Source organism: Brassica napus, chromosome C3, assembly GCF_020379485.1.
Source record: "Brassica napus cultivar Da-Ae chromosome C3, Da-Ae, whole genome shotgun sequence".
Classification (NCBI taxonomy): Eukaryota; Viridiplantae; Streptophyta; class Magnoliopsida; order Brassicales; family Brassicaceae; genus Brassica; species Brassica napus.
The window spans coordinates 54,717,254-54,727,229 of record NC_063446.1 but is presented as its reverse complement, the minus strand read 5'-3'; the positions used below and the strand labels follow the sequence as shown (position 1 = coordinate 54,727,229).

The 9,976-nt window shown below is 31.4% G+C and overlaps 1 long non-coding RNA gene across 1 annotated transcript; it reads left to right on the top strand.

The window, feature by feature from the left end:
* Window positions 1-249: 249 nt before the first annotated feature.
* LOC125583598 lies at window positions 250-4,827 on the top strand. The gene is made up of 2 exons (XR_007320630.1): window positions 250-3,837; window positions 3,915-4,827. It is a non-coding gene; the product is annotated as an uncharacterized LOC125583598 (long non-coding RNA).
* The last annotated feature ends 5,149 nt before the right edge of the window (window positions 4,828-9,976 follow it).

Genomic DNA, 9,976 nt, shown 5'->3' with positions numbered 1-9,976 from the left:
CATTATCTCATTCCCAACTCCTTAAGCCATCTTCTCATATATTGATCAACTCATTTCAACACCTGGCATGTAAGATTTATAATTTATTTGACAGATTTTTGGCTAATTTAATAGTATATATTTGTAAGGTTTTCAATAGTTTTTAAACTTATTTTAAATAACAAATTTCACTATAAATTTTTTTTACAAAAAAATAATTTTAAGTAAAATATATAATTTTTTTAACAGATGTTTTGCTAAAGTGTTTGTTTTTTTTTCTTTTGACAACTTTTGTCCGTGCTAAATTCTTTCTATTAAATTATTTTGTAAATATTTGGAAGTGTAAAATATGATGTATGATATATGGTAATTTTTTAATAATTTTTGAAATATAAATTTAATAAATTTAGTGGATTTAAATAACATATCTATAGTATATTCTTTTGTGTTTATAATATTTTGTAACAATGATATATCTTATATCTTAGAAATAAAGTAAAAAATATAAGAATATTCAATTTTTGATTTGTTTTAAATTTAGATGCCTTTAAAATAAGGTATATTCTTAGAAAATATAGGGAAATTATGATTGATTTATTTTTGAAAGGTTAATTGTTACAAATTAATTACAATGATAAGAATATACAATGACAATTTCAAGCATTTTTGAAATTATATTAAATGTTTACAATATATATATATATATATGTAAGTTTGTTATAATGCTGTGATAAATATGATGACTCATTTTTACCAAAAAAAAAAAATGATGACTCATTTAGATAGTATATGTCTAAACATTAGATAGAGAGTAATTTTTGATCAAAAAAAAAAAAGATAGAGAGTAATTTATGAATTATGATGTCTAAATCAATCAATGTGGGACATTGGATAGAGAGTAATTTATGAATTATGATGTCTATTTTCCTTAGTTCGACGCTCTGTTTGTTTAAATTTTTTTGTTTAAAAGGAATGGCAAAGTGGTAAATACGTTTGTCTTTGTCTTCCTCAATCAATTTTAAGGATTATAGATTTTTGCAGACCCACCGCAAAGTTCTTCAACCCAGTATTTCCTTCTGCTTCTTGAAATGAATTGTAGACGCCATAATTTGATAATCCACCGGCCGAAGTTACATCAGGTGTGAAAATAAGAGCCGGATTAAGCTTTCGATCAGCTTCTCTTGTTGAATCTCTCCGATCACCGTATTAGCGGACGCTAATCGGTAAACTGGGGGCGTTCTAGAACCTATAACCAAACGTATGTACATATTTAAAAGGTTAATAAACCATTTTTGTTTCACCAGAAAAAACAATTATGTAGTCCTTCCGTTTTTTTAATAGAAGTCGTTTTAGAATTGTCCACATATATGAAATCATTGATTTTTTATATTTTCTAAACAAAAACACCATTAATTATTTATCTAACCACAAATCAACTAATAATAAAATAGAAGGTATATTATCATTGGTCATATAATATTAAGTGTTAATAAATTTTACATAGAAAACCGAAAACGTCATATAATTTGAAACATAAAAATTTTTCTAAAACGACTTATATAAAAAACGGAGGGAGTATTGAATGTATTCTAGATTTCAGGTGGTTATCGAAAGTGGTCATAGAAGGTGGTTACATTCGGTCATTAAATTTCGTTGCAGTTAACATATAAAAAAAATATGTATTGTTGAAATAATTGTTGGATCCTACTTTTATCAATGGGTCACACTGTTGTTTAGAATAGATAGATAATTTTGTTCTCTCCTATTCCAATTCGATGTCTAGCATGATTAGGTAGGGGACCTTTGTTTTGATTAACCTTGTTAATCTTCTGTAACGTATCAGTAGAGATCCAAAACTTGCTAGTGGATCTTTCTGATCATCTCTTTAGTAGAATATATCTTTGGTTTACATACTTCATAAGGATCTTGTCCCGAAGAACATTATAGTGTGTTGGAACTTGAAAGTAATAAAACAATTTATTTGATTTATGTGTTTTCATATCTATGGTTTGCGTTTGTTTTATAGTGCTGTAATGAAAATTACTCGATCGATTTCTATGCTTTCTATCATTTCCACAATTGTGGGCACTTTAAATAAAAAACGAAAAAGACTTTTCCATCTATGGTTTCGAGATTGTTTGTTGCCTTTGTTAACACAATGACCTTTGATGTTTCAGAGACAAAAGGCGAGCCCGAATAAGTGGCTGCAATCACTTTTCCGAAGGATCAATGATACAAAGATATTCTATTATACAAAAAACTACAAATGTTCATGTGTATGATTTTCTCTTATACATGTATGATCACTTTATTATGTTTCTGATAATTCGCCTCACTCTCAGTTCTGTTTGCTTTCTTTCTTTACTTCAGAGCATCTGCAGCATCGAAAATCCAAGTTGGAAGTTCAGTTAGCTTAAAAAATGCGTGTCTGGCCTCTCGGAAAGAGTATCATAACCACTCACTAAGATCTTGATCTTGATAGTGTAAACAAGTACTTGAGCAAACTTGGATACAATATGGAGTTGATTCACTCTTACTTGATATGCATTGCGTGCTATGATTGATTTCTCCTTCTATGTTTCAGTTTTTCTAAATAGGATATCGAGGATGTTATTGTAATCAAAAAACTATGGAAAATCTTTGGGTATCACTGCTAAGACAAGGTAAGTTTAAGTCGCCACTGTCAGGGAAGTCTACTCCATGCAGAGATGGCAGAGATGGTGACAGAGCTGTTCAGTGTTTCGAAAATAACCACTGAACATCATTTTAAGTCTGAGAAGAATGAATCTACAATATACCTCTGTATCTGATACTAAATTGAAGTCATCCAAGTTAAGCAGCTCGACAGGTTTGCATCACGCTGCATCAACATACTCTGTTTCTCCACTAGCTCCTCATGTCTTTACTTCAGAATCATTGCTTTAACTTTTTAACAGGTACATAAAGTAATTAATGTTTCAGAAACTACTTCGATCGGATTCTTTTATGCATCTCCACTTGAATTCTCCTCCTTTTCAGTTTGACCCATTACATCAAAAACAGCTCCAGGTGAATCATCCATTCTTTCTTCATTAGTCACATGAACCGTGATCTCTTCCATGGTTACATCTGAGCTTTGATACACATATAAAAATGAAAAATACTCGTGCATATATCTATAAAAATAAAAATATCCGCGCATGATATATATAGTATAAGGTTAATGTAGGGATTATTGAATTATAAGAGTATCATTTCCAACTATATAATAACTATACATATTTATGTGTATATGCGCTGCAATTACTCTTTGGATAATTCTCTTTAATAGCCGTATTTAAATTTTTGTCCCAAAACTAGTTCTCTCTGGGTGAAAATCAGAAATATAGCATTTACTGATTTCTCTCGAAAACGACGACGATAAGGATCTTTCTACTCGAAATCGACGACGCCGGAGACAGCAATGTAATCGTCGTGAATCTCACCATTGACAATGGTCACACTCGATTGTAAGATCGAGACCGAGAATTCCCAACCCGGATCCAGAACGTTGAAAAGATGTAGCTGAGATTCGAGAAGCAGAAGACGCGAGAGGAAATGCATCTCGGAGGAGAGTTGGGAGTAGGTGAAGCTGAAGGAGCTGTTGGCCACGGAGAACGACGGGACTTTGACGTTTGTGACGGAGATCTCAGATCTCTTGATCTAAAGACGGTGAGGTAAACGTTGATTGTTCTTAGTTTCGTAGTTTTTTTTTTCTTTTTATTGACGAGCATGGGATGGGACATTTTGTGATTTTGGTTTTAAAATTTGTTGACATTCATTGAGTTGATGATGAGACTGTGGAAGTGTGAACTGAATTTTGGTCTCTTCACTGCCGAGGTTTATGCAGCTCACATTTGCTTCTTACATGGCTTTATCCTTTGCTTCTTTAACTAAATTCTCCAAGATGCAATCAGGGGTATAGTACGGTGGATCCATCACGCCAAGAGTCACCGTGAGATGCTGCGCAAAAGAGTCTCCAACAAAATTGAAAAACTTTTTGCTTAGTGTCTTCTTATTTGGTTTACGCATGTTGATATCTTTGGTAGGTTCATGAATTTGCTAATGATATTGTTACTATCTTGCTTGTGTTTGTGAAATTATGTAGTCTTTTTTAAATTTCAAGAAGGATTTGTATAGTTTCAGGAAAGCTTTCCAGAAAAATCTGATGTTAACAAATTTGAAAAACTTTTTGCTTGGTGTCTTCTTGTTTGGCTTACGCATGTTGATATTTTTGGTAGGCTCGTGAATTTGCTAATGATTTTGTTAGTCTCTTGCTTGTGCTTGTGAAATTGTGTAGTGTTTTTTTTAAATTTCAGGAAGGGTTTGTCTAGTTTCAAGAAAATTTTCCAGAAAAATTCGATGTTAACAAATTTGAAAAACTTTTTGCTTGGTGTCTTCTTGTTTGGCTTCCCATGTTGATATCTTTGGTAGGCTCGTGAATTTGCTAATGACATTGTTAGTTTCTTGCTTGTGCTTGTGAAATTGTGTAGTGTTTTTTAAATTTCTGGAAGGATTTGTGTAATTTCAGGAAAGCTTTTCAGAAAATTCGATGTTAACAAATTTGAAAAACTTTTTGCTTGGTGTCTTCTTGTGTGGCTTACGCATGTTGATATCTTTGGTAGACTCAGGAATTTTCTAATGACATTGTTAGTCTCTTGCTTGTGCTTGTGAAATTGTGTAGTGTTTTTTAAATTTCAGGAAGGATTTGTGTAGTTTTAGGAAAATTTTCCAGAAAAATTCGATGTTAAATCAGGAAGGCTATCTTGATTATGTACAAAAGCTTCCAAAAAGTTTTGGTATATGCTCATGCACATATTTCTTCTTGCATATCTCCATCCAACATAAGAACCACATTTAACAAAGTAAATATTGACAACAGTGTGAAGTCTGGTCATCATTATCCTATCTTCTTTCTTTTCAGCATATACATTGTCTCTGTCCACAAAAATTCCACAGGAATACTAGCAATAACTAGTCCTATTCAGCATATACACTATCTATGTCCACAAAAATGTTTTCTTCTTACATATATCCATCTAACATAAGAGCCATATTTAACAAAGTAAATATCGACAACAGTGTGAAGTTTGGTCATCATCATCCTATCTTCTTTCTTCCCAGCATATAGACTGTCTCTGTCCACAAAAACCCCAAAAGAATACTAGCAATAACTAGTCCTATTCAGTTTTGACCATGAAATAAGGCTATGTTCAACCAGGAGGACGAAAAAGCTCAAATAAAACTTGAAAGCTGATTAACTTACACTTTACTGAAGAGGAAAGCTTTCCTATGGCGTGATTGAAAATACTGTAAAAACCAAGCAAACAATACATGTTGTCGGTATCTTCTATAGACAAATAAAACGCAAAGAAAATTTTAAATCTTTAAAGAATCTTATAATTTGTGAAGTGTGAACTATAAACACTTAAATGAATCTAAAAATTCAAACCCTGCAACCAAATCCACACAACTTAGGTACCAATTGTTATATGTGACTGAAGATCCAGTATTGTCTCAAGATGAAGTAACCATAGAGTAACAATGACTAAATCATATATTGATCTAATTATTTCAGAAAAACAAAGATGCCAGTGACTGTGTTAATGAAGTAATACCCAATTCTCCTCATTAAACATGATAAATGAATCCAAGATTGAAGATTTATGAGTTTCTACCATTGAGATTCAATACAATGCAAGCAACAATACGATGATTCTCAACAATCAAATTAAACAGATTGCAATACTAGTGAGAAGAAACCCCACACATGAGTGATTTGAGCAGAGAGAAATCGCATATTGAGATTTAGCAGCATCAAAGAAATGAAAAGACCTTGGAGACGACATCATCGTAGACGGCGAGCTTGTAGTGACGAGGACGGATGGGAGACAATGCAGAGGCGATGCGCAGATGAGGACTGATCGGAGACGATGCGGAGGTGCACAGACGACGACGGAGGCGATGCGCAGACGAGGACGGAGGCGATGCGCAAACGACGACAGAAGTGATGCGCAGACGACGACAGAAGTGATGCGCAGACGACGACGGAGACGATACGGAGGCGAAACGCAGACGACGACGGAGACGACATACATCAATACAACGGCACAACTTCATCACCGAAAACTTACAAAAAGTTCTTTCAAAATGGTTTTCATTTTATTATTAAATAATTTAGGTTAAATTAACATTGGAATACCCTAATAATTAGTTATTATTAAATAAAACATTTCTGTCAAGTTGGACCTTGAGGTCTATATTTGGAAGAAAAACTTGGTTTATGGCTATTTAAGGCTATTTCTTTTATTCTTTTGGTTATTTTTTAATATGAATTAGTGAGATATCAATGTACATAGTAGTTTGTTAATTATATTTTTTTATGCCAGTTTGCCAATTTCCCTATTTTTAACATTTATCTTTTGGTTATTACACATTTATAGGTATTGTTTATCTAATGAATTTTATGCATCTAAAGTAAGAAAGCTTTTGAATACTTATGATATTTCTTCGTCATATGGTAGTTTCTTCAAGAAGCGGATATGATTTTTTACTTTTGACTATATCCCATATTTGTTGTGACCAAGAAAGGTTACAAAACATCGTCTACGGAAGAATTATTCTTAGGTTCACCGACCAATAGGATTATGTTATTTTATATTTAGTATCTTTTAAAAAAGAAAATAAAATATTATCAAATTATATTATCTTTTTAAAATTAAAAGATAAAAAAAAAAATAGTAGTAATTACAAAAAAAAAATATTTTTAACATCTTCAGCAAAACATTAAACCCTAAATCATAATCTCTAAACCCTAAATCTTAAACTCTAAATCCTTGGGTAAACCCTAAACTCTAGGATAAATCTTAAACTCTAGGATAAATCTTAAATTCTAAATCAAAATCACTAAACACTAAAACACTCAAGGGTTTAGGGTTTAGGATTTAGGGTTTTGATTTTTAGGGTTTAGTGTTTTTATTTAGGGTTTAGGATTTATCCAAGAGTTTAGGGTTTACCCAAGGGTTTAGATTTTACCCAAGAGTTTAGAGTTTATCCAAGGGTTTAGGGTTTATCCAAGGGTTTATGGTTTAGGATTTATGGTTTAGGATTTATGGTTTAGGGATTAGGATTTAGGGTTTAGTGTTTTGCTGACGACGTTAAATCATATTGGTTGGTGAACATAGAGGTTCACCCTAGGGGGTGAACCCAAGAATAACTCAAAATAGACAAAACTTAGGTGAACTTTTCAATTCACCACTTATCTTAAATTATTAATAAAAATATTAATTTTTTAAAAAAAATCAAAAATAATTTAAAAAAAATGATGCTTCTAACAAAATTCTAAACCCTAAATTCAAAACCCAAACTCTAAACCCTAAATCCTAAACTTAAACTCTAAACCTTAAATCCTAAACCCAAACTTTAAACCCTAAATCATAAACCCAAACTCTAAACTCTAAACTCTAAATCCTAAACCCAAACTCTAGATCATAAACTCAAACCCTATACCCTAAACCATAAACCCTAAACTCCGACCCTATATCTTAAACTTGAATTGTAGATCCTAAACCCAAACCCTAAACCCTAAACCCAAAATGTTTGAATTTGGGTTTAAGGTTTACAGTTTGGTTTAGGGTCTATGATTTGGATTTGGGTTTAGAGTTTAAGATTTGGGTTTAGGGTCTATGATTTGGGTTTACAGCTTGGGTTTAGGGTTTAGGATTTGGGTTTATCGTATAGGGTTTGAGTTTAGGGTTTACTATTTGGATATAGGGTTTGAGTTTAGTGTTTAAGAGTTAGATTTAGATTTAGGGTTTAGAGTTTAGGATTTAGGGTTTTGTTAGGCATCATTTTTTTTTAACTATTTTAAATTTTTTAAATAAAATTTAATATTTTTATTATTTAGCTGGTTGACAATTTAGTTGGTTATAAGAGGGGTGGCGAATTTAGAGGTTCACTATAGGGGGTGAACCTAAGTTTTGTCCTAAAAAAAGAGTTATTCTTTGGTTCACCCCCTAGGGTGAACCTCTAGGTTCACCGGCCAATAGGATTTCATTATTTCAAATTCGATATCTTTTAAAAAAGGAAACAAAATATTATCAAGTTATATTATGTTTTTAAAATAAAAAAGTAAAAAAAATAGCAGTTACAGAAAAAAGAATTAAAAAAAAACCTTTTTAACGTCGTCAGCAAAATACTAAACCCTAAATCCTAATCCCTAAACCTTAAATCCTAAATCCTAAACCCTTGGATAAACCTAAACCCTTGGGTAAACCTAAACCCTTGGGTAAACCCTAAACTCTTGGGTAAACTCTAAACCCTGGAATAAACCCTAAACCTTTGGATAAATCCTAAACTCTAAATAAAAATACTAAACCCTAAAACTCTAAACCTTAAATCCTAAACCCTAAACCCTAAACCCTTGAGTGTTTTAGTGTTTAGTGATTTTGATTTAGAGTTTAAGATTTATCCTACAGTTTAAGATTTATCCTAGAGTTTAGGGTTTACTTAAGGGTTTAGAGTTTAGGATTTAAAGTTTAGAGATTAGGATTTAGGGTTTAATGTTTTGCTGATGACATTAAATTTTTTTTTTTTTTGTAATTACTACTATTTTTTATTTATTTATTTTTACCTTTTAATTTTAAAAAGATAATATAATTTGATAATATTTTGTTTCCTTTTTTAAAAGATATCGAATGTGAAATAACACAATATTATTGGTTGGTGAACCTCTGTAGGGGTGAAGCCAAGAATAAGTCAAAATTAAATAACTTTTCAAAAAGTATTAAAATTAAATACGTACGTACATGACCAAAATTGTACTAAAATTAAATACGTACATACATGACCAACAAAACAAAAGTCAAAGGGTTCAGCAACGTTCAAACCGTCCATTGGATTTGGTAGCGTGTGAACAATTAGAAAATGTAGCTCAACCACCTCGTCAGGCAAAAGAATTCACCCAAAACAATTATGTGCGTCGACGTTAAACTTTCTGATAGATAATATGTCTTGATAAAACATTTAGACACGTTTCACGTGAAGCCGTAGAGAGATGATTTGAAGTTGTAGTGCGCGAATGTGTGGATTTTGGAACACACTTAGTTGCTCAAAAAAAAGGAACACACTTTTTGATCAAATTTTTAAAAAATGAAAAGCTAGGCTTTTAGCAAAAATTGTTGATTACAAACATCGACGATTTATTAAAAATAAAAAATCATCGACTAAGTCCCGAAATAGTTTCCCAAAAGAAATGGGTGAATTGGTAGAATAACCATATTGAAAAAAATATTAGACAAATAATCATATAATAAAATAAGAGGTTTGACGTAATAATTTAGCATGAAAATAGACCACTTTCTCTCTTTTTTTTTCCGAGCGTGAAAGTTTGGCAAATGCGATGTCTAAATTTTACTATACTATATTTGTTTGATATGTAGTATGAAATAAAATATTCACATATTTTTGTTATAATTTTGTCTTTTTTGGCGCTTTGTTTTTAAAATTTCTCTTTTCTCACCGAAACTGTAATATGAAACATAATACTATATGTGTGACAAATAGTATAGAATAATCTATTTATACAAATAGCATATTAGTAAATATAATTATCTTAATAACTACATTAGTTAACCCAAGCAAAATGAAAATATTCAATTCATGGAGCACAGTAAGGGCCGAAACATATTACAGTTTTCCATTATCAACTGCACAAGTCAATCCATACAAAAAAAAGGAGAGAGGGAGCGAAGGATAATGAAGAGAAAAAGAAAAAAAAAAGACAAGAAGAAACGAAGAGAAGAAGGTGGAGAAAAGTGGAAAAAAAATGAATATATAGTATAACATAATATACTATGTACATAAAATAATATAGTATAATATAATCATATATTATCAACTGCACTAGACAACCCAAAAAACACACACAACCCACAAAATACAATAAAGAACAAAACATATTATAATTTTCCATGGAGGA